The sequence below is a fragment of the Rattus norvegicus genome, chromosome 6 (assembly GCF_036323735.1).
Source record: "Rattus norvegicus strain BN/NHsdMcwi chromosome 6, GRCr8, whole genome shotgun sequence".
Lineage (NCBI taxonomy): Eukaryota > Metazoa > Chordata > Mammalia > Rodentia > Muridae > Rattus > Rattus norvegicus.
Genome location: NC_086024.1, coordinates 77,536,035 through 77,559,702, shown reverse-complemented (window position 1 = coordinate 77,559,702; position 23,668 = coordinate 77,536,035).

Genomic DNA, 23,668 nt, shown 5'->3' with positions numbered 1-23,668 from the left:
CAGAGCAGTGATTGAAAGAGAGCCATGGCTGCATCTCAAACTGGTAGTTGAACTTGATAATGTGTAAGATTTTTCTACATGTTACTGGTTTTTGTGGCATTGAGTTTTAATACTGAAGGGTTTAGAGAGACCAGCTGAGGCTTGGCACTGGGAGAGGCAAGGAGAGGCCACTGGAGAAGGTGCAGGTTAGTTGCATTCGAGACCCCAGTGTATTGGAGTTGCCAGGACTCCGGATTTCTACAAGAACAGGGGCAGCTGTGGAGTGGACCTGGCCTGAGCCATGGAGACAAGCTATGTGAGCTGTGGTGGCAAAGCTGGAGAGCTACAACTGCCCAAGCCCTTTGGAGCCCAGAATATCACAGCTAAGGAGTCCCAGACATTGCACAACACATTGTTTATGCTGTTGGACTTCAGTTTTGCCTTGCTTTGCTTGAGACTGTGCCTCAGTTCTTTTATTTTGTAGATGCCCACAGTTAAGAGACTGAGTTTTTAGAGAGCCTTTGGAGTTTTAGAGAGCCTGAACTTTCTAGAATATTAAAAGTTTTAAAGATCATGGGACTTTTAAAGTTATACAAATATTAACACGATGTCTTGGAGAAAGAAAAGTTGATAGTTTAATAGTGATGTGTCTTTTTGTTAAGTTGCCAGTCAGCTGTGTTGGTTAGATTTTGTCAAGTAGACACAAGCTAGAGTCATCTAAGAAGGAACCTCAACTGGGACGACCATCAGAGGTAGGTACGCCTTTGGGGCTTCTTTCTTCTTTCTTTTTTTTTTTTTTTTTTTGATCCGTGAAGAAGTACCCAGGCCACTGTGAATGGAGCTGGGCTAGTGGTCCTGGGGTGTAAGAAAGCATTACTGGTAAAAATAAACCTGCAAGCTCTATCCTGGTCTCTGCTTTAGATCCTGCCTCCTGGTCGCTGCCTTAAATTCCTACCTTGACATCCCCTGATGCTGGACTGAGTTTGGGAGTTAGATGATGAAATAATTCAGTCAAAGTTTTACCACAGCTATAGGAAGCAAACTAGGACAGAAGTTTAATTTTTAAGTATCAGGAGAGTCGAGGCCTTCGGACAAAGAAACCACTCCGGGCATCTCAGCAGTCATGATGGCCTTTGCATTCTGAACATGCTACTTCAATCTCTGCCTTCATTTTCACCTGGCTTTTTCTGCATGGGTCTCTGAAGAATTTATTTATTTTTGTCTCTTGAGGGTACTTTCAATTGGATTTAGAGCCAACTTAATCCTGGATAATCTTGTCAAGAAATCCTTACTGTAATTATGTCTGCCAAGACCCCAATTTCTAATAAGGTCATATTTTGATATTGGGGTTGCCATAGCTTTGGTGTGGAAGCAAACTGAGCACACTACATATGATGTGTGATTAACAATAGATTACTCAACTGGTATCTTGATTATGGGGTGCAGATTTATCCTTTTGACATTGTGACATGATGTTATCATTTACAATGCTCATGCTTAAGAATCATGTAATTGAGTTAAAAATTACACATATACCATATATATACACACACACATACACACACACACAACATAAACACACACATGACACCCTTACAACACGCATGCACAACTCTCATGCTTTAAGGGAGTTTATATGTTGGATTACATTCATAGTTATCCTTGATTGCATGGGGTTCATGGGCTGAGAGTTGGACACCCTTGGAGAAGAGTGTCTCTCAAATGAGTCTTTGGTCTTGGTGAGTGTAGCAGTAAATAATAAATATTAGTAAATTCTCACTCCACAAAATATTCACACAATAAACTCACAACTAATTGATATTGAAATAAACTGCCCACCTAGATAAGACAAATTGTCCTATAAAAAACCCATCTCCTATGAAATAGTAATAGCTACCTGTGGCCATTAAAGCCACACAGATCTGGGTCGTCCTTCTCTGCCTCTTAGTTTTTCTTCTTCCTTCTCTTCCTCTCTCCTGCCTTTCAAAAACTCTATCTCCACCTTTCTTTTTCACCACCCAATCATAGGCCTTGCCTTATCTTCTGCCTGCCCTCACCTGCATATAGATATCAATCCACAGTGAGTTGACTAATAAATCTGCTATTTGCATTTGAACACTAAAATCTGCTGCCGGAGTCTCTCAGAGATGGTGGTGGGTGGGTGGTGGTGCTTAGAAGATGCTGATGTTCCTGACCAGGTGTTCTAGACTCCATCAGGGACCCTCGTGCCCTGGTAAAAACAGCTCCTCACCACATTAACCACATCTTTAACTTGATGTAAAGAAGTCTCCTGATAAACCTACCAGTTGCGAAGACCAGTAGCCTCCTGGCTCACTGTACAAGCCATTTTTCTCTGCTTGGTATGCTATGATTTACCTGCTCATTTTTCTAAGCTCAGGTTGAAGTTTCCCAGTTTCTTTTACCCTGGCCCAAAAGGTGCCCCCTCTTTCCAAGTTCCACAGTACCCTTATACTAAAGAGCTTATCTCTATGCTGTGCGATTTTTAATTTTTCTACCTCTTACCTTGAATTCCTGGTTTTTCCTTCTTTCAATCTTCAGTTTCTCACCCAGCTTAAGAATATGCTACAAGTTCAATAAATCTTTACTGATTAATAATCATTGTGAGAATATCAAAACTACCATGAGCTATGAATGGCTCAGAATGGCCATTATTAGAAATTAAACAGTAACAAATGCTAGTGAAGACGTGAGTTTGTGAACACCTTTTATACACTTATTGGGTTTATGCACTGTTGGTGGGAATGTAAATTAGTACTACTACTACTATAAGAAAGAGAATGGAGGTTTCTCAGAAGGAGGAGGAGAAAGAGGAAGAGGAGAAAGAGAAAGAAGAACAGGAGGAGGAAGAGGAGAAGAGGAAGAGGAGAAGAGAAGAGGAAGAGGAGGAGGAAGAAGAAGAGGAAGAGGAGAGGAGGAGGAGAAGAGGAGAGGAGGAAGAGGAGAGGAGGAGGAGGAGGAAGAGGAGGAGGAAGAGGAGAGGAGGAGGAGGAGGAAGAGGAGGAGGAGACATTAAAAGTAGAACTACCAGGTGGGGAAGATGGCTCAATGGGAAACTGCTTACTGTGCAAGTATAAGGACCGCAGTTCAGATCCCCAGCCACTGCATAAAATGTCTGGTCTGGTGGCACACACCTGAAATCCTAGATGAGGGAGGTGGAGACAGGAGGATCACTGTAGCTCACTGACTTGATAGTCTTGCCGGATCAGTGACCTCCAGGTTCAGTAAGAGAACCATCGCCCCCAAAAAATGTGTTGGAGCATATCAGGGTTTCTATTTCCGCACAAACATCATGACCAAGAAGCAAGTTGGGGAGGAAAGGGTTTATTCAGCTTACACTTCCACATTGCTGTTTATCACCAAAGGAAGTCGGAAATGGAATCAGAAAGCAGGAGTTGATGTAGAGACCGTGGAGGGATGTTACTTACTGGCTTGCTTCCCCTGGCTTGCTCAGCTTGTGCGCTCTCTCTCTCTCTCTCTCTCTCTCTCTCTCTCTCTCTCTCTCTCTCTCTCTCTTTTGAAAAAAATGAGCCAAAATTTTATTTATTCATTTCTTGCATTTGAAGTACTCCTCAATGACATCCTTGGCCTGAGATTCTTTGCCATAGTCCTTAACCACTACGGAACTGCAACCAACCATTTTCTGTGGTTTCCCCTCTGGATCAATTTTACAGAGGCCTACCCATTCCCCTAGTTTCTTGTTGTCATCAACCTTATAGAACCCAAGAGTACCAGCCCAAGAACGGCACCACCCACAATGGGCTGGATCCTCCCCGCTTGATCGCTAGTTGAGAAGATGCCTTACAGCTGTGTCTCATGGAGGCATTTCCTCAACTGAGGCTCCTTTCTCTGTGAAAACTCCAGCTTGTGCCAAGTTGACACACAAAACCACCCGGTACAGAGCACTGTGGAGGAAAGCACACGTCATTGGCCTTTGGCCTACATACTCATACACACACAGAGTAAAACTACAATACAAGCCAGCTACCCCACTTCTGAATATGAAATCCAACACTGCCAGTTTCTCCTTTATCAGAAGAAACAATATTAATAATAGCTAAACTGTGGAATGGACCTCTACATCCATTAGTTGATGAACAGATATGAGAATATAGTGTAATACTCTTGATGCCTAATACTTGCCAGACATAAAAGGGTGAAATCCTGACGATTGCAACAATATAGGTGAAGTTGGAATTTTAAGTAAAATAATCCAGGCAAACAAAAATGAGTACCATATATTCTCACTTACACATGGAAGCTAAAAGGCTGTTCTCAGAGAAATGGAGAACAGAACAGTGATTACCGGAGCCTAGGAGGGGATGAAGAAGGGCAACATGTTCAGGGGATGGTTAATGAGTGCAGTCGCACAGAAGAGATAACTTCTAATGTTCTCAGCGCAGTGAGGTCACTGTGGCTGAGAACAACTAACTGAATATTTCACAGTAGCTAGTAGAAAAGCTTTTGGCTATTCCTACACAGAAAAACAGTAAATGTCGGACATGATGAAGGTAGCAGTTGCCCCAATCTGATTTTCGGACTCTGAATCCATGCACAGACAAGGTCACACTGTGCCCTACAAGTATGTACCATGTGTGTCAATTACAACAGAAGATAAATAAGGTGATTATTGGAGCTGGAGGTGTGACTCGGCATCACAGCATGATGCCTGTGGTCCAATCTCCAGAAATCCCACCCCCCAACTAAATTGGGTTGCAATAAATGCACTCAAATAGGTAGGAATGCTTCCCCATGGTATCTAGCAAGGGAAAGCATCCCGGAGAGAGAATGAGAGAAGGAGTTGAGTAGATCAATCATCTATTACCCACGTATGATAGTTTGGTAAAAATGGTCCCATAGGACCATAAGGAGTGGCACTATTAGGACATGTGGCCTTGTTGGAGTGGGTGTGGCTTTGTTGGAGGAAGTGTGTCACTAGGGATTGGGCTTTGAGGTCTCAGAAGGTCTGGCTCAGTGGCTCACAGTCGCAGGAAGACCTGCTGCCTGCAGATCAAGATGTCAAACCCTCAGCCCCTTCTCCAGTACCATGCCTGCGTGCAGCCGTGCTTTCACCCTGGTGGAAATGAGCTAAACCTCCGAGCTGTAAGCCAGCCCCAATTAAATGTTTTCCTTTATAAGAGTTGTTGTGGTGAGGGTGTCTCTTACAGCAATAGAAATCCTAACTAAGATATCACGCATTGCCAATAGAATGTAATTTTTCCTTTCCTCTAAGTAGCCACTTTCTTCCAAACAGTCACGTACCTTTAGACAAACTCAATCTCCCAGCCACGAGTGGCCTGGTTATCTAAGAGAGAGACGTCATTTCCTTGCCACTGATTGGTTCAAGAATGGACTTGTCAATGGGCTGTGGCCCATGAGACAGGAGAAGTTGTGAGAAATGTCCCCTTATTCCTAAGGAGAACAGCTAGAGATGCTTTCCCTTCTTCTTCAGAGTCTTGTCTGGTCTGGAGAGGATGCCTTGAAAAATCAATGTTATCTTGACACGTTCAGACACAGGATGATGGTAAGAGCTTGAGTCTGTGAGGACTTGGTGGGACCCCAGCTTGTCTGCCTTCCTCTCCCACTACAGCCTGTGGTTGTACCAAACAATACATCTTCCTGTTGCTGAAGGCTGTTTAGTCTGGGTGCTGGGGCTTGAGACTGAAGGCAGTCTAACAACATAGGGCCTGAGTTCAGCAACTTCTTAACTGAAAGGTTGTGTCTCTTGTAAGTCTGGTCATGTACTGGGATTTAGGAACGTGAACTGTGGTGTCCTCTGGTCTGCTCCTTGTAAGCTTGAGCTAGCTTCATCGATTTGACTATACCCCTCAGATGGCGGAAAGGCAAGCTCTTTCTCCACATGGTTACATAAAGCCTAGTTGTGAATTGTCTGAGGGAAAAGGTAGAAAGCCACAAGGACGGAGCTAGAAAACCTTCTGCTGGACCTCTGACCCAAAGGAAGGCTTGGGAGACATGGAAGGTTTTGTTTTTTGTTTTCTGTTTTTTTGTTTTTTGTTTTTAATTGAAGTGTTACTAGCTTTTGAGACTTGAAACTGGGTGTGTCTGATACACGGATAAAGCAATAGAGTAGGAAACTGAGACGGGAGCTGCCCGTGCCCACATGCTCTATGAGTAGAAAAGTCCAAACCAAGAAGATGGCATCTGTATTGACCATATGCAGATTCACTCTTTCCAGGGGTCTCTGGACCATGCAAACCACTATTATACCATGTTCTATATGTTCCCAGTACCTACATGTAAGCTGCTCACTTCGTACCTTGTTGAACAAATTCTAGATGGATAGGTAGGAGATAAGACACATTAAAAACGTGAAGCCACAAAGAGATGAAAAGAGATCATAAATGCTTTTATTTTTCTAATTTAATTTTTAGTTTTTAAAATGTATTTTTCATTTTGCTCACATATATGCCTGTGTGTCTGTTTATCTGCATGAAGACATGGGTGTCCTTAGGGGCCAGAAGAGGGTATTGAGTCCCTGGAGCTGCAGTTACAGGCGGTTGTGAGGGTTTGGCCCTCTGGGAAAGCAGTGCGTGCTCTTCCCTGCTGAACCATCTCTGCAGCCCACAAAAGCTTTTTAAAGTAATTTATTGCTGAAAAAGATCCGAAGCACAACAGAAATCACAGCAGTCATTAAGTAAGCAGTAAAATTTAGCTACATTAAAAATAAAAAAAAACCCAAAACCAAAAAGACCCTCTCTGCAGGCAAAAACGGCCATAAACAAAGTCAAGAGTCCATACTAACAGAGAAGCAGACACGTGGCTCATTGTTACGTAATCAGCAAGGAAAAGACCCAAGCGCAGGATGCTCTATCCTGCTTGGCAAGTTGGTATAACTCTCAGGATTACAAATAACGTACTCTGGTTCGGTGACCTGATGTCAATTCTATTAAGTTGCTTGTACACATCTATGAGTAGAAGTCACTTAGGTATGACATGAGTTATTAGGGCATTGTTGGAGTGATCATCGATATGGAGGATGATAGTTCAGAGGAGCATGCTGAAGTAACAGCTTATCATCCATCGTAAAAGAGTGTATGCTGGTGTGGAATGATCTCTATAAATTAGTGAAGAGAGAGCGCATGATGGCAAATTACCCTTTGCGTAAATAAAAGATGGTGGGGGGGGTACTTTTATTTAAACTCACTTAAGTATTTATTCAAAGAAAAGTAAGACCGTGATGCTCTGGATGTGGGTGAACTCGAGTGGCTGGAGCTGCAGGGAGCAGAAAGGCCTTACCTGATATAGTTATGGGCTTGTTGAATTAGCACTACAGGAATGTGTTATCTACCCAAATGCATATGCTATGCTTGAACACATATTTTGAAAGACAGTGCAAGAAATAAACCTCTAACACTCGAGACATAAAAAACCGTCAGGCACAGCGGCAAGTGTCTTCAGTGCCAGATGCTGGGAAGGTTGGGGCATGTGGATCATGAGTGCCAGGCCAGCTGGGCAACACAGTGTTTCTCTACCTTAAAATGAGAAAGAAACAAAGAAAATAGAAAACAAAGAATCGTGAATCAGATTCTGGAAAGCCAGTGTCCTCATTCAACATGAACAGGGTCAAACACCCCCACGGGCATCTACCAGTCCGCCTACCCCAGGACAGGCTGGGGCTGGACTCGTCAACTCCAAACCCGTCCTGCCATTTTCATCCCTCTTGGTCTAAGATCAACCCTAAGGTCAACCAGAGGTTTGCCTCTGTACTTCTCTCTCCCATATGCTCTGTGAGATGTGGGGCAGAGCACCCAGAGGCATCGTAGATTTCCCTGCTGGGCACAGCTCAGGGTGCACATGATTCTTTGTCTGAAGGGAAGAGAGAGTAGTGAAGATGCTTAGCTCTTTGACCATGACAAAAAGAAATGACTCTGGTTGTGCAGGAGGTGGGACCTGTACCATATTGTAATGGGACAGGATGGATCCTTAATAAATCCTAGAAAGGCAGGGGAGCCACCTGCTTAATGGCCTTCCATTGGATTTGTCTTTCTTCAGAGCTCTGTGGTTGGTGCCTTACTAAGACAGGAGATCTGATGGCTTGTCATATTTTATCCTGACTTCTGAAGTGAAGAGGGCAGAAAACAAAAGGAATGGGAATGAGAAATCAATTCCGTTCTTCAGCTTTCCCCATCCCTTCCCAGAGCTGTGGAACAGGACATTGAGCGCTTTCATTGTTCAGGTTATTAATAACAAAGAGCGAGAGCATTTCAATTCCTGAGGAGTCTTTCATCTCAAAGGAGACGATGTAATTCACTAACTCAGTTACCTGAGCTACATTTGGTAATTATTTGAGGATCACTTCACCCAGAGGTGAATTCCGACGAGTGGTGTGACACAGCCCCATAGTCACCTCGTTCTCCAGTCAATGCCAGGGAGAAGTGCATAGCTAATCGGGATATCCTCCTGGAGGATTTTCTCAGTGAGAACTTCAGGGAGACGGATGCTGAAAGAATGTAATTAACTGCCCGAAATTAATATCTCCAACCTTACTCAAGGTTTCCTGACCTCTTTACTAGTGTCAGGGTGGAGAGGTAGCTTGTTTCAGAAGGGGCCTCTCCAGTGGCTGAGAGACCTGGGAGCTGTGGGCACTTTACTATGCCGCTCCATTTCCATCTGCGTACGGTGTGCTGTCATTTTAATCATGTGTGTGTGTATGTGTATGTGTGTGTGTGAGAGAGAGACAAGGAGAGAGAGGGGGGAGGAGAGAGAGAGAGAGAGAGAGAGAGAGAGAGAGAGAGAGAGAAGGAGAGGGACAGGGAAAGGAACAGGGAGAGGGAGAGGGAGAGGGGGAGAGGGACAGGGACAGGGACAGGGAGAGGGAGAGGGAGAGAGGGAGAGGGAACAAATGGTGCTGTATTTATAATTATTTTCAGACATTCATTTCTAGACCCTGAAATCACAATTGATCTTGCAGGTCAGACTTAGGACCTTGTCGAATTCGCCTACTGTTTTGAGGATTTCTAGAGATTTTCTCCTCTGACCATTGTGTGGTATCTACAAGTAGAGACAGTTTTTATTCTTCCTAATTTATCTTCTTTTCTTTCTGTGGTCACCAGCCTAGCTCACAGCTGACCTTTCCTGGAGCCGTTTTCTCCCGGAGACCTTCTAGCTATAGAAGAAAGGCGTAGAGCACGCTACGATTAAGTAGGATGTTAGAATGCTACTTACAGAGGTTTTTGTTTGCTTTGGGTTTTGGCTTTGTTTCCCTATTTTTTGTAGATTTTTTTCATTTAAATTTTGTCTTTAAAATGTATTTATATGTTTCAGTACGTTTGTGTACACCACATGCACACAGGAGTCTGTGGAGAGGGTGTTGGACCTCCTTGATCTGGAGCTGTATGTAGTCATGAGCTGGGAACCAACCTAGGTCCCTTATAAGAGCACCAAGTGTTCTTGACTGCCAAGTCACCCCTCCAACCCCCAACTGAAGATGGTTTTTATCTCACTAGGAAAGGTGCTTCTATTCACAGCTCCCGAGTCTTTTGAAAACTCATGAATGACTAGTTTTGTCGAATATCTGCTGTCTGGAGCTTGTGTTAGTACTCGTGTTCAGTACCTGGAAGCTGCAGGAAGGGTGGGAAGACGGGGCCACTGGATGCATCTCTTTCTGTGTAGCAGCTTTCTAGGCTTTTAAAAGATGGCCAGACTTTATACGGGATATAAGTGGAACTGTTCTTTCCCCACTAGAGCGGACCAGCCAGTGAAGGGGAGAGTTGATAAGGGGAGGGAACCGATGTACACACCCTCTTGGTGAGCACGTGCCCGGACTGCAAGTGATCTGCCTGTTCTCCTACCCACAAAATGAATCAATCATTCAGTGCCTTGATTGTTTTTCCTAGTCAGGGAGATGAAAAAAAAAATCTCCTATTAGACTCGTGTCTTCAATTTTATTTTAAAAGGTAAAACCCGCTATCTTGTTACTTGTTCAAGTTTCTTGAGGAGTGTAATCTTTCTCAAGGCATAGTTTGGAATCTCTTCAGGTCACAGTACCCTGTGAGGGAGGTAGCAGGTGACAAGGGGTAGGTCTGCCATATGTGGATCTGTGAGAAGTTATGCTTCAGGGCGTGTCGGTCCAGGATCCTTACTTGTTTCTCCGGGAGAAACTATGTCCTTTCCTGTCTAATTTACAACTGTCATGGACACCGTTGGTCTGTAGTAGGTTACTGCTGCCTGAAATCCATGGAAGAGGAACCTGGATGTGGATAGAAGTGATCTGGAAGCAATTATACTCTTCCTAAGCTTTTCGTAAACCTCTCGCCAGTGCCTTCATTTTTCCAACCCTGTTCAACTTTGAGCAATGTGGGCTTAGACTCGATGCAGTCAGTGGACACTTGACAGCCAGACATGAGACTGGGTTTCCTGCTGCTGTTCCCACCCCTTTGTCTTCACTTGGAACAAGGGTCACCAATGCTGCCTGCCATTTGTTGAGGGCTTTATTGAAGCCACCTGCCTACTTTCTTCCCCCATACTGCTTCCCTTCACCAATAGAGACTTAAGGTCCGTTCGTAGGTTCTAGAAGGTTTTCCTAACATAGGTCTTTAAGTTAAATGTCTACAGGTGTGATACAATACCAGCTGGTTCGTGCCCTATTGATTGTATGGTCGCTCACAGGAAAGGCTAAGACAAAATAACAGTAGGACGAAGAACATTTTCCAAAAAGAAAAAAGATGGCCTCTAGGTTGCTCATCGTCTTCTTATGGCTCCACTTATTAACTGATTCTGTCAATCAAGAACATTGGGTGCCTGCTATGCCCAAATTATTACATTGGGAAAAAAAATTGGATTTCTATGCTGACTTGATCTATACTGCAGGTCAATGAGCTACCATGTGACATCATTCTCTGCCTCACGCATGTCACATATTGTTTAATCTTCACTATATATACATGTACACAATACACATAATAGACTATATATGGATCATATACGGAATTTTTTCATAGAATGTCATTGCCTTTGTCTTCTCTGCTCTTATACATGATATAAAATATTAACCAGATAAATTATTGGAGAGGATATACAATATTCCCTTCCTTAATGATTTGTTTAGCTGATATTTTGGTGGTGTGTAGCATGTCCTAAGTGTTAGGGCTTATTGATACAAAAAGCCCATAGCTCACTCCTCAGAGGGAAAAGAGTTTATTCTGGAACTAAATGTGTGCCATTCTAGCCTGGAATCGCAGAGTCGGGGCACTCAAATACCATGTCCCAGCATTTTAAGAATTTAAATTTCATGAGGAAATTTAAGAATTTCATGAAGTTTTGTAATAACAGAACAAAGAAAGTCATAAATCAAGGTACCTTTTATTTATTTATTTATTTTTATTACACTGGTGGATTCATCAGGCAAGGCAGGTTATGGCAAAGTCGAAAAGTGTCTGGTAAAGTCCTTACATGTTATCTAATGACATTCTTAGCCTTTGAGTTGGTGAGGCTAAGGGCCTGTTTGTACATTCCAAAAGGATTTACCTAATAGTCATAAGGATGTTAAACCACAGAAGCGGGCAATAAATGACTGTTTATAGAGCCAAGATAGCCTAAGATCATTTGGACCTGAACCTTAGACATTCCAACTCCGCAGTATCACGGAAGATCTAATCAATTTCAGCCTTGTATTGTGTTTAATGTAGGTGGGGCTCACCCCACCCCCACCCCCGGGGAATTTCAGTTAACAGGATATAAATAAGCAAGATGGCAAGGTTTATCTGACATGATTGTCAAGCTGTTAGCCATAGTATCCTGCCTGCTCTCTAGCCCAGGATCAAACTGGCCAGTCATGAATCTTCATATACTTTTGACAGTGGTAGACCCTGGGGTCAGGAGCGTGATAAAAGTAGAACTAACCCTTGTGAGTAAATCCCACTTACTGGAGAAGAGTGGGCATGTCTTTATTCTTTTGATTCCCGGACATATATGTTATCTATCCCACAATTATATGTGTGGTTTCATAGAGCAGCAAGCCTCTACTTTTCATTGTTGTTGCTGCTTAAACTATTAGTCCAACTCATACAAAAGTGCTGCCTTTATAGGTCGAATGCCACACTTTCATGTATTCTAATGTACATATGAGGGTCTGCTGCCCATAATGGAAAGAGGACTGTGTGGTACCATGGAGTCATCATCTTCAGCTCCAATAACCTGGTGACTTCAGGATCCCCATGCTCTTAATAATCTCAGGACCAGTCCCACACAGAGTTAGGCAAGCTAGAAAGATGGCTCACTAGTTAAGAGCACTTACTGCTCTTACGGAGGTCCTGAGTTCAATTCCCAGCAACCACATGGGATCCAATGTCCTAATGAAAGAATAAAAAATGCAGCTAAGAAGTCAGAAGTTTTAAAAAGCCCTAAATACCTCAAATTCCAGACCCTGCACTCTACCTGTACTAGCTGACCATAAAGTTAGATTAAAATCTTAGAGAATAATCTTGAGAAGCAGGAAGCTTCTCCCAGGAACTGATGGACCATAAAGTAAACAATCTTGAGAAACAGGGAGCTCCTCCTTGTGATTCACTGGTATTCTCGACATTTTCCAATGATGCCCTCCCTACCTGCTGGGGTTGAGGTTTCTTCCTTTAAATTTCCCTTGTCTTAGTTACTGGGGGGTCGAACTCCACTGCCCCTGCGTGGGATATGAGTCTTGACCCCAGTGCACTGGTTCCTATCAATAAACCTCATGTTTATTACAGCAAGGACGGTCTCACGTGAGTTCTTGGGGGTTCACATCATCCCGAGACTTGAGTGAGGGTCTCCCCACTCCGGGGGTCTTTCACTCTTCTGATGTGTCTGAAGATAGCTACAGTGCACTCACATATGAAAAATAAGTAAACTCTTCAAACAAAAAGGTTCCAGAGATGAAGACAGCAGCCAGCTGATTTAGACCGCTGTGTAAGATGCCTGCCTTCTCGGGACTGGCATTGGATTTGTAGATTGAAACTTGGCGAGGTTCTGTTATAGAAGGTTCTTGGGCTTGCCGCTTGCCTGACAACTCTCCCCATTTTGGGAAACGTTGATGGAATCCCTGTGTATACCATGTGATCTTGACCCCTTTCTTCTGTTAGTCATAGCTAAATGCTTACAGTCACTTGTTTGAGCCGAACTGATGTCTTTAAGAAGAAAAAAGAAAAAGTAAAAGAAAGAAATGAAATTGAGGGAAGAGAAATGAAAGGTCTAGGCGTTGATAGTGGAGCGGCAGTAGCCACCACCAGCTCAAGGGGAGGAAGTGGCTCAGGGTGGGAGCCTTGGCCCACGATGTGTAACACCCTGGATTCCGTCTTAGGCACTGTGTGAATTGGGGGTTGAGTATATCAACCTATAAACTCTTGTTTCTACGTTTCTAGAATTGCTGTAGCCCCCTGTGCTTCGAGGTGTGCCTGTTCAGCTGTGCCTTTGTGAGAATACCAGTATCTGTCGAAGCAACTTCCTCTCTTTGTAGCTAGCTAGAGTTGGGTTCAAAAGGCCATTAGTTAACTGAAAATATGGGAAAGAGCAAATGTCTGCGACTTAGGATTTGTTCATAATCTCAACTATTTGTTGGCCCATAGAAAGCATTGCCCACACTCCCCATCCTGATACAATCTGGAAAGGTTGCCAGCTCCACTAGGGGAAGTCCAGAATAAAATGGAGATAAAGAAGTATGCAATGAAATCCCTACCACTGAAGACTTGGTGAAGGAGGCAGCTAGCGGGAGGTCTGAGATTAGTTGTGCAGTGGCAAGTTGCAGCCTGGGGTGCTAACAGAAGGGGAGGGCACTAGGACAATGGTCCCACTGTTCTTGATCAGGGAGAGAAAGGGACAAACAAAACAGGTCAGAGCAGTGGTACTAGGAGGCACTGGCTGGGCAGGGCCTTCCAGGCTTGGTGCTTTAATCTTTATTTCAGAAGCTGCATAATTGTTACCTGCACATTTACTTTGGACCTCTATGATCTTGGCTATGAATGGGTTAATCTGGTTTTAAAGCCTATCCAAATGCTTCTAAGCGAATCCTTACATCCCTTTGTTCTTTCTATTTAAAAAAGAAAAGTGCTGGCAGTAATAGACCATCTGAGAGGTACAGCCAGGAGAGTCACCTACGAGTGTTGTCTGAATAGAAAAAAAAAGATTAAACCTGGCGTTCAGATGTCTATGCTTATAATCCTACATATTTCAAACCTCCTCTTAGACAGATTCTTCAAAATCTAATGATTAAGGCACACAGTTCCTTTTAAAATGGTATGTCTGGACATCTACCAAGCCTCATCTGTAAGATTCCCCAGCATAATATCATATAGCCAGTATTTTTATTGTTCTGAATTTCAGGGCTAATCTAAGTTTAAACTCTTTATTTCAGAAAACCACTAACAGCAGCTAATTAGCACATCTCATTCTGGGTGTATTTGCCAACCAATTTCAGAGACTCATTTGCCTGTTAAGAGATTTTATTGAACACCGGGACCACAGTCTCTTCTTTTTTTCTAGTAAACAGCTCGTGCTTATTATCTTATTACAGGAATGCCACTGGTTAAATCAGACTCTGAATATAAATAGCCCCATTACTGCCATCAGGCATCAATGTTTATTTAGTGGCTGTGAGTCATGCGTACCTCTTTGATCGGCTTTGGAATGAGCCATTGCAGTTTTTGCTCAAAAAGGTTATTTGCAAAGGCTACAGAAGTATCAGTTAGATTAAACATGAAATTAATCAGCGTGGAATTTTATCAGCCATTTCTGGCCACTGAACACCAGGTGTCAAGAGCGTGTGCAAATGAGGGCCGAGCATAATGAAGTCCGGGCCGGCCACAGTAGGGAGGTCAGAGAAGATTCCAAGAGGTCTGTGGTGGTTTGGCTGAGAAATGTCTCCCACAGGCTCATGTATTTGAGCACCTAGTCCCCAGAGGGTAGTGTTGTTTGGGAGAGGTTCTGAAACCTTCAGGAGAAAGAGCTTTGTTGGAGGAAGTCCATCACTGGGGGGTGTGGGCTTTGTGGCTTTATAGCCCCAGCCCACTTCCTGTTCTGTCTGCTTCCTGTGTGGGAATGAAATGTGATCGCTAGCTCCTTGCTCCCGCCTCCGTGCCACCGTTTCCCCATCGCTCTTGCCTCCATGCCATCCCTTCTCCTTGGGCTCTATCCTCCGGGACTGTAAGCCAAAATAAACCCAGTTTTCCTTTTTGTCGGAGTATTCTAGCATGAAAACAGAAAAGTAACTAATTGGGGTTGGGGATTTAGCTCAGTGGTAGAGCGCTTGCCTAGCAAGCACTAGGCCCTGGGTTCGGTCCCCAGCTCCGGAAAAAAACAAAAAAAAAAAAAAAACAAAAAAAAAAAAAAACAAGAAAAGTAACTAATTTAATGTCTGCCATGCTGGTGGAAGAAAGACTGAGGAAAGAAAAGGGAGGGAGGGATAGAAGGAAAAGGAACAAAGGAAGTTGTACTAAGGCCTGAGAAACCTTCTGAACCCCTCAGCCATTTCACCTATGGTGTCCCACAGCACATGTACTAATTGTGTTTCTCAGCATGATAAAAATGGCAGACAAAAGCAACTTAAGGAAAGCATGGTTTATATTGCCTCATGACTTAAGAAACCGCCATCCTCGGTGGTAGAAGGCATGGCAGTGGGAGGTGGGGTGACTGTTCACATTGTCCCTGAAGTCAGGAAGCTGAGGAAACGGTAGCTACTGCTCAGCTAGTTTGTCCCTCATCATTCAGTCTAAGATCCCAATCCATGACATATCACTCGCACTGACGGAGGGTAGGTTTATCCCTCCTGAGTTAAAGCTCTCTGGAGACATCTTCAGAGACACAGAGGTGTGTCTTGTAGGTAATTCTAAGCCTGGCTGACAATGACAATGGGAGTTAGGTAACCTAAGAAGCCAAGCACACAGATCTTTAGAATAGAGTTTAGTGCTTCCTTGCATCACGGAGGCAGATATACGTGACGCAGGGAAGCTGTAGACGAACGTGGAAACCATATTTTCTACCTCAACACTGTGCTGGCACATGTGCATGTGAAGGTCAGAGGTCAGCACTGCCTGTCTTCTTAAGTTGCTCCTCACCTCTTTCTTGAGACAGGGTTTCTCACTGAACTGGAGCTCACTCATTCAGGCAGACTGGCTGGCCAGTCAGCTAGCTCTAGGGATCCTCCATTCCTCTGTCCCTGCCCCTAGCACAAGGGTATAGAGGTGTCACCAAGCCTAACAATTTACATGGGTGCTTGGGATATGAATTAAGGTCCTCCTCATGTTCAAGCTATCATTTCGGGTCCTAACTAAGCTTGGTCATTTGTTTATTTGTTTATGATTAAAACTGTCCTAGAAGAGATATGTGCATGTGGACTTTGGCTGGTTGAACTGTGGTCGTAAATTAGAGGTGGTGGATGAGATGTGACCCTTTAACTGGAAGGTTCATTTAAACCGGGGCCATTCATTCATCCAACATTAGCCACCCTTTCAGTTTGACAGGCTGGTCAGTGCTGAGACCAGCCTGTAAATAATACAGCACCCTGTGTTTAGTGCTATGGTGATTCCCATCATAAATTCCTGCTGACCTCATTCTTAACCAAGCCTTTCTTCCTGCTCAGCAAGCCTGACACATCTTATAGGTGTCTGGCCCTTGTCCTCAAAGCTTGTGGATGATCTCTGCACTGTCTTCAAGCTTCTGTCTCCAACTCCTTTTACTCTGCATGGGTAAACCTAACCTTCTCTGCCCTGAAAATAAATACATTCACACTCATCTTCGCCTGGTGCCAACGGAGAGAGGAAATATCCTTTCTCTTATGTCTGATGTCCCCCTACCTGTGATTAGGACTATTTTCTCCCAGAGTTCTTCCACCCAGAACTTTTAGTTTGCTCTTGTAATCTAACTAGCCTGGTCTTTCTATAACAAACCAATCAAAACCAAAACAAACCAAACCAACCAAAACCAAACAAAAATAAAACCTTAGCAGTAGTCCTCTTCTTTGCTGATGACAAGTTCTTGAGTGAATTGTCTACTGAGAACTCTCACTTCCCTTGATTCCCTGGAAGACTGACAGAGATATGCATACGGGTGGATTATTTGGGAACGCTATTAGAAGCAACCCCAGGGGGATGTAGGAGACAGGACTGGCAGAGGAGGAAATAGCAGTGTAGATGTTATAGTGGCATCACCCAGTTCCTAGGGGCAGACGGCTTTTAGGGATGTCCTGAGTTGAGGCAAAGAGAATGGATATTTCTAGCTCTATACTAACTTGTCACTGGTTCCACCCAAAGCAGGTGTGTAAGCATGGGACAGGCAGGACCACTGGTGCAGAGTATAATACCTATAAAGGGATGGACTGTGAGACACAGACAGACAACTGTCCAGGCAGAGGGGGAATGAGAGCTGAGACCATACCAGGGCTGAGGGTGATGCAGCTTAGCACACATTCTGTTGACTCATCGACCTTCTCTATCCTGGTTTTGTCTCCCTTCCTCTCAATTTGCACTCACTGTGGAGTTTGGATGTCACCCAAGAGTGAATGAAAGAGCATGGTGTGGTGGCACATTCCCATGCTTGAGAGAGCTGAGGCAGGAGGATTGCGAATTTGAAACCAGCCTGAACTACATATCAAGACCATGTCTCAACAACAACAAAGTGTCAATGAAAGAAATTCAAATGTTCTGTTTTTCTCCTACCATCCCTCTACTCCGTCTGTGTGCTTTTCTCTCTCTGAGGGGAGACTATACAGCAAGATCTCCCTCCCATCTCTCTTTTGTGTTTACTTCAGGGTATTTTTGCTAAGCCTTTCCGAGGATGCTCATGTGTAGGACAAATCCTGAGCGAAGCCCTGTCTCCCTGTACTCAGTCAAGTAAGATGGTGGAATGAGATCTCTGTGTCTTCACAGCCTTCATTGCTCACCACCCTCCCCTTTAGTCACCTGGGTTTGTCCTCAGCAGCGGACTCTATAACCCTGACCCTTGGGTAGCTTCCTAGAGGGTCTCAGAGAAGATACTGCCTTCTCAAATTCTCTATTTCCACGCAGCTTCCAAGACATATCAATTCAGTGTCTAGAGCAGTGGTTCTCAACCTATAGGTTGTGATCACTTTGAGGTCCAATGAACTTTTCAAAGAGTCATATATCACATGTCCTGCATATCAGGTACTTACACTAAGATTCACACAGGAGCAAAACTAGTTATGAAGCAGCAATGGAAATAATTTTATGGTTGGGAATCACCACAACATGAGGAGTCGTATTAAAGTGTCACAGCATTAAGAAGGTTGAGAACCATTGCTCAATAGAGTTCTAGACACATGAAAAGGGCACTGGATCTCCTGGAGGCAGAGTTTCAGGTGGTTGTCAGCCACTTGACCAGGGTGCCAGGAACCGAACTCAGGTCCTCTCGAAGAACAACATGCAGTCTTAAGCACAGAGCATCCGATCCCCATAATCTACCATGACTGTATTATTACAGCCACTGCATCACTACCACCCAAGCCCATCCCTGCTACTGCCACTGCTACAACATACCCCCCGCCGGCCTCCCTACATCCCTGCTTGCCCTCCTACCAACTATTTGCCAACAGGTAGCATGACACATGATGGCAACTTAGTAAGTTTATTACACAGTTATAACTGGTTACAAAACATTGAAGTGCAAAATAAAAATATTGTCCTGGATATAGTAATCACACAACACTTCTGTTTCCTTCTTTTCTGTTTCTCTATTTCTAAAATCTAAGTACGCTCTTGGGAGTTTTAAACGAGTCCAACAGTAGACCATGAAGCACAGTGAGCCCCAAACTTGTGCAGTTATCCAATCAGCTGCTCATGGATTCTTACCTTATTTCTTCTCCCAACCTCCTGAGAGGTCAAATCATTTTATTCATTTAATTCAAGACTGAATAAATTCTAGGCAGGTGAGGTAGCACCTACCTGTAGTGTCAGCACTCTGAGGCATTCTAAGTTTGAGGATAGTGGGAGCTATTTACCAAAACCCTGTTTGATATATATATATATATATATATATATATATATATACATATATATATATATATAATATGTTAGGCTGTATTTTGAATAAAACATATATTGATATATCATAGATATAAAGATACCTATCTGAGGGGGAGAAGGAGAGGGAGAGGAAGAGATATTAAATTTTTCCTATATAGCTAACATGCCCAGCATCACGATATAACAGAAAGGTTATAGAGCACTCTGTCATGCTCGAGAGGCTGAGGCAGGAGAATTGTGACTTTGAGGCCAGCCTAGACAAACTCAAATGTCTTCACTGGTTGACATGGCTCTGTAAGAGAAGCTAACTCAATGGCATGCCCTCCACACCCAGTCTCTCCCTTGGTGTTTAATTCAGCGTGTGGGTTTTGTTTTGTTTTGTTTTGTTTTCCCAACCTTTCTGGGGAGTTGTATGTTCAAGACTCTGAGTTTAATCCTCTAGTGCTGCAAAAACAATGTAATAGAAAAATTCAAAGCTTCTGTAAGGCAAAGGACACTGTCATTAGGACAAAACGGCAACCAACAGATTGGGAAAAGATCATTACCAATCTTACATCCGATAGAGGGCTAATATCCAAAATATACAAAGAACTCAGGAAGTTAGACTGCAGAGAGCCAAATAACCCTATTAAAAATGGGGTTCAGAGCTAAACAAAGAATTCACAGCTGAGGAATATCGAATGGCTGAGAAGCCCCTAAAGAAATGTTCAACATCTTTAGTCATCAGGGAAATGCAAATCAAAACAACCCTGAGATTCCACCCCACACCAGTCAGAATGACTAAGATAAAAAACTCAGGTGACAGTAGATGCTGGTGAGGATGTGGAGAAGGAGGAACACTCCTCCATTGTTGGTGGGATTGCAAATTGGTACAACCTCTCTGGAAATCAGTCTGGAGGTTCCCCAGAAAATTGGACATTGCATGGTCTGAGGACCCAGCTATACCTCTCCTGGGCATATACCCAAAAGATGCCCCAACATATAACAAAGACACATGCTCTACTATGTTCATGGCAGCCTTATTTATAAAAGCCAGAAGCTGGAAAGAACCAAGACACCCTTCAACAGAGGAATGGATAGAGAAAATGTGGTACATCTACACAATGGAGTACTACTCAGCTATCAAAAACAATGATTTCATGAAATTCATAGGCAAATGGATGGAACTAGAAAATATTATCTTGAGTGAAGTAACCGAATCACAGAAAAACACACATGGTATACACTCATTGATAAGTGGATATGAGCCCAAATGCTTGAATTACCCAAGATGCACAGAACACATGAAACTCAAGGATGACCAAAATGCAGATGCTTCAATCCTTCTTTAAAAAGGGAAGAAAAATATCCATAGGAGGGTATAGGGAGGCAAAGTTTGGAGCAGAGACTGAAGGAACGCCCATTCAGAGCCTGCCCCACATCTGGCCCATATATATACAGCCACCAAACTAGATAAGATGGATGAAGCTCTGAAGTGCAGGCTGACAGGAACCGGAGATAGATGTCTCCTGAGAGACACAGCCAAAGCATGTCAAATACAGAGGCACATGCCAGCAGCAAACCACTGAACTGAGAATGGGACCCCCATTGGAGGAATTAGAGAAAGGACTGAAGGAGCTGAAGGGGCTCGAGACCCCATAAGAACAACAATGTCAACCAACCAGAGCTTCCAGGGACTAAACCACTATCCAAAGACTATCCATGGACTGACCCTGGGCTCCAGCTGCATATGTAGCAGTGAATAGCCTTGTTGGGGCACCAGTGGTAGGGGAAGCCCTTGGTCCTGCCAAGGTTGGACCCCCAGTGTAGGGAATTGTTGTGGGGGCGGTAATGGGGGGTGGAACACCCATATAGAAGGGGAGGGGTTGGGGGCTGAAATAAAAGAAATGTAAATAAAGAAATATATCTAATAAAAAAATGTAAAAAAAGAAAGGAAAAATGTAATAGTAATATCATCAATAAATGTCATCAAATAGGTATCAGAGCTATTGATGTACCTGTAACAAATTTTGTGGATTAAAAAACAATTTAAACCTAATGACTTAAAACTGATATTCAATTAGAAAAATAAAATATGGGGTTGGGGATTTAGCTCAGTGGTAGAGCGCTTGCCTAGCAACCGCAAGGCCCTGGGTTCGGTCCCCAGCTCCGGGAAAAAAAAAAAAAGAAGGAAAAATAAAATATAAACTAAAGATATGAATATAATATATAAATGTAATAACATACATATAAATATATAAATAAAATAAATAAATAAGTTAACCCCCGACCACCTTCTCTGTTCCTCTTTGGTTACCCTGCTTCAGTGTGGGCTGTAGTTTCTCCAGCCGCTCTCCTGCGCAAGACAATTTAAGATGCCACCAAACCTTTACAAATTGTAACTACTGTTACATCCACATGTCCTCCCATAACCACGGGGCAGAGTTTGGGGATACAATCACATGTGGGGCATTGTTAGCCAGAAAGTAATTCATGTGTGCGGCCACTGGATACTAAATCCGCACTATAAGCATGTACCACTTCTGTAATTCAAACGTGAATGTGGGAGAAGACTACATTCTTCCACAACAGAATGCCTTGTCAAGCTTTTTAATTATTGATAACTTGATAAAAAGAGAAAACTGCATTGATCACATTTTAATTCACATATCTGTAATTATTTTGGAGTTGAACACATTTCTTAATAAATTGTTTCTGTCCTTTCTATTTGCTCTCAGATTTTTAGCAATTCCTGGTTTCCTTTTTTTTTTTTCCCTTTCCTTTCTGGTACTAATCCCTCCCTCTCTCTCTTTTTTTACTTAAATTATTTTGGTATACTTTGGTCACCTTCTTTTCTCTTCCCAAGCCCCTCCCAGATCCAGCCTCCCTTCTTATCCAACTTCCTGTTCTTCCCCTCTTTCAAAACAGAAACAGGGGTTGGGGATTTAGCTCAGCGGTAGAGCGCTTGCCTAGCGAGCACAAGGCCCTGGGTTCGGTCCCCAGCTCCGGAAAAAAAAAAAAAAAAAAAAAAAGAAACAGGCAGGCAGAACACACACTCCCCCCACATAGACGACCCCCTCTGGGTGCCATGCAGAAGCCCGAGTCACTAAGATGGGCAAGTAAGTAGGGGGAGATTTAAGAGGGGGAGAATGCGCTGAATCACATCTCACCTTGGAAGCTGAGGTGTGTTACACAGAGTCCCCTTTTACCCAAACAGCTTTTCTTGCAAATGGTCATAGCAATGAGTCCTTGGTCTGTCTGTCTCAAGGTCTCTGGCTTCTGCTACAGCTTCCTCTCTAGGATTCCTCTCAGACACCTTGCTGTTGCCCTGTGTCACGGAGATCCTTCAGCCTTGGTTCTGCTGGACCAACCCTTCACTAGCTCCAGCAGTTCGTAAATGGGACAGACGTTGGGGCAGACCAACTCAAAACCCTGGGTCTGGGTCTGGGTGATAGCTGAGTTCTCCTCTGCAGGGACAGTTCTATTGTGCCGTCCAGGTGAGGTACAGGACCTGCTTTCCTCAGTGCTGAAGCTGGTGCATGATAAGGCCAGCTCTCCTGCTCTCCTGTAAGGCATTGTCTTAATTGGTGAGTTGATGGGAGAGGGCCCAGCTCATTTGTGGGTGGTGCTGTCTCTGGGCAGGCAGTCCTGGGTTCTACAAGAAAGAAGGCTGAGTAAGCAAACCAGTCTCGGCAATCAGCTCCTGCCTCCAGGTTCCTGACCTGCTTGAGTTCCCATTCTGACTTCTTTCGATGATGAAGTGTAAGCCTAGTAAGCCTTTTCCTCCACAACTTGCTTTTTGGTTATGGTGTTTTGTTGCAGTAACAGGAACCCGAACTAAGACCTTTCCTTACATGGCTTTTGGGAGGTAGCAGCAGTGAGAAAAGTAACCTGTGCATTTAGTCACATGTTTGAGAGACTTAATGACAAGTCTCCTTGCCTGACTAGTTGCTGATATGAGAAAGGGTATAAAAATCACGTTCACCTTCAAACTTGGTGATGTTGCAAAGTGATATATTCTTGTCCAGCAGACAGGGAAGGGACCCTGTCTGACGAGAAGGAAAGCAAAGCATGCAGCTGTGAGTGCAGCTGTGCATGCAACTGTGAGTGCAGCTGTATGTGCAGCTGTGCATCCAGCTGTGAGCGCAGCTGTGCATCCAGCTGACAGTCTGAGTTCTGTAGAGCCATCCATACCTCTTCTTCTTCTGTTTCCTGGTCAGTTCACAGCACTGTCTTAGTGCAGGACCAAAAAAAGAACAAGCTGGTGGCAGCAGCCAGGGCCTGTGTGTGGTAGGTAAGAGATGGTTAAGCTGTACAACGAAAGAATTTGAGATATCTGGGAGAGCCTGATTCAGATTCAATCTCGTCTACCCAATTTCCAAGTGAGAAACAGAGGCCCCAGGAGGTGAGGAGCTCCCCCAAGGTCACAAATATAGTTTCATCCTAAACTCTTTAAGTCTGAAATCTAATACTTAATATGTAGATAATATATAAAACTAATAAGCTCTTTCAACACTAATCTATATTAGAAATCCACATTTAGATAAATCTGTATTTTAAAGTCATTTTGGCCAGTTATAGGTTTAATTTTTGTAAGTACTATGGACAGAACTTTTCTGAAAGTTCCCATATCAAAGGGGTCAGCCTGTATCTTCATTTCTTCATTCATTCATTTAAAGGATACTTTTTTTCTGAATTTTATTGAGTTGTTCTTTTATTAGACAACA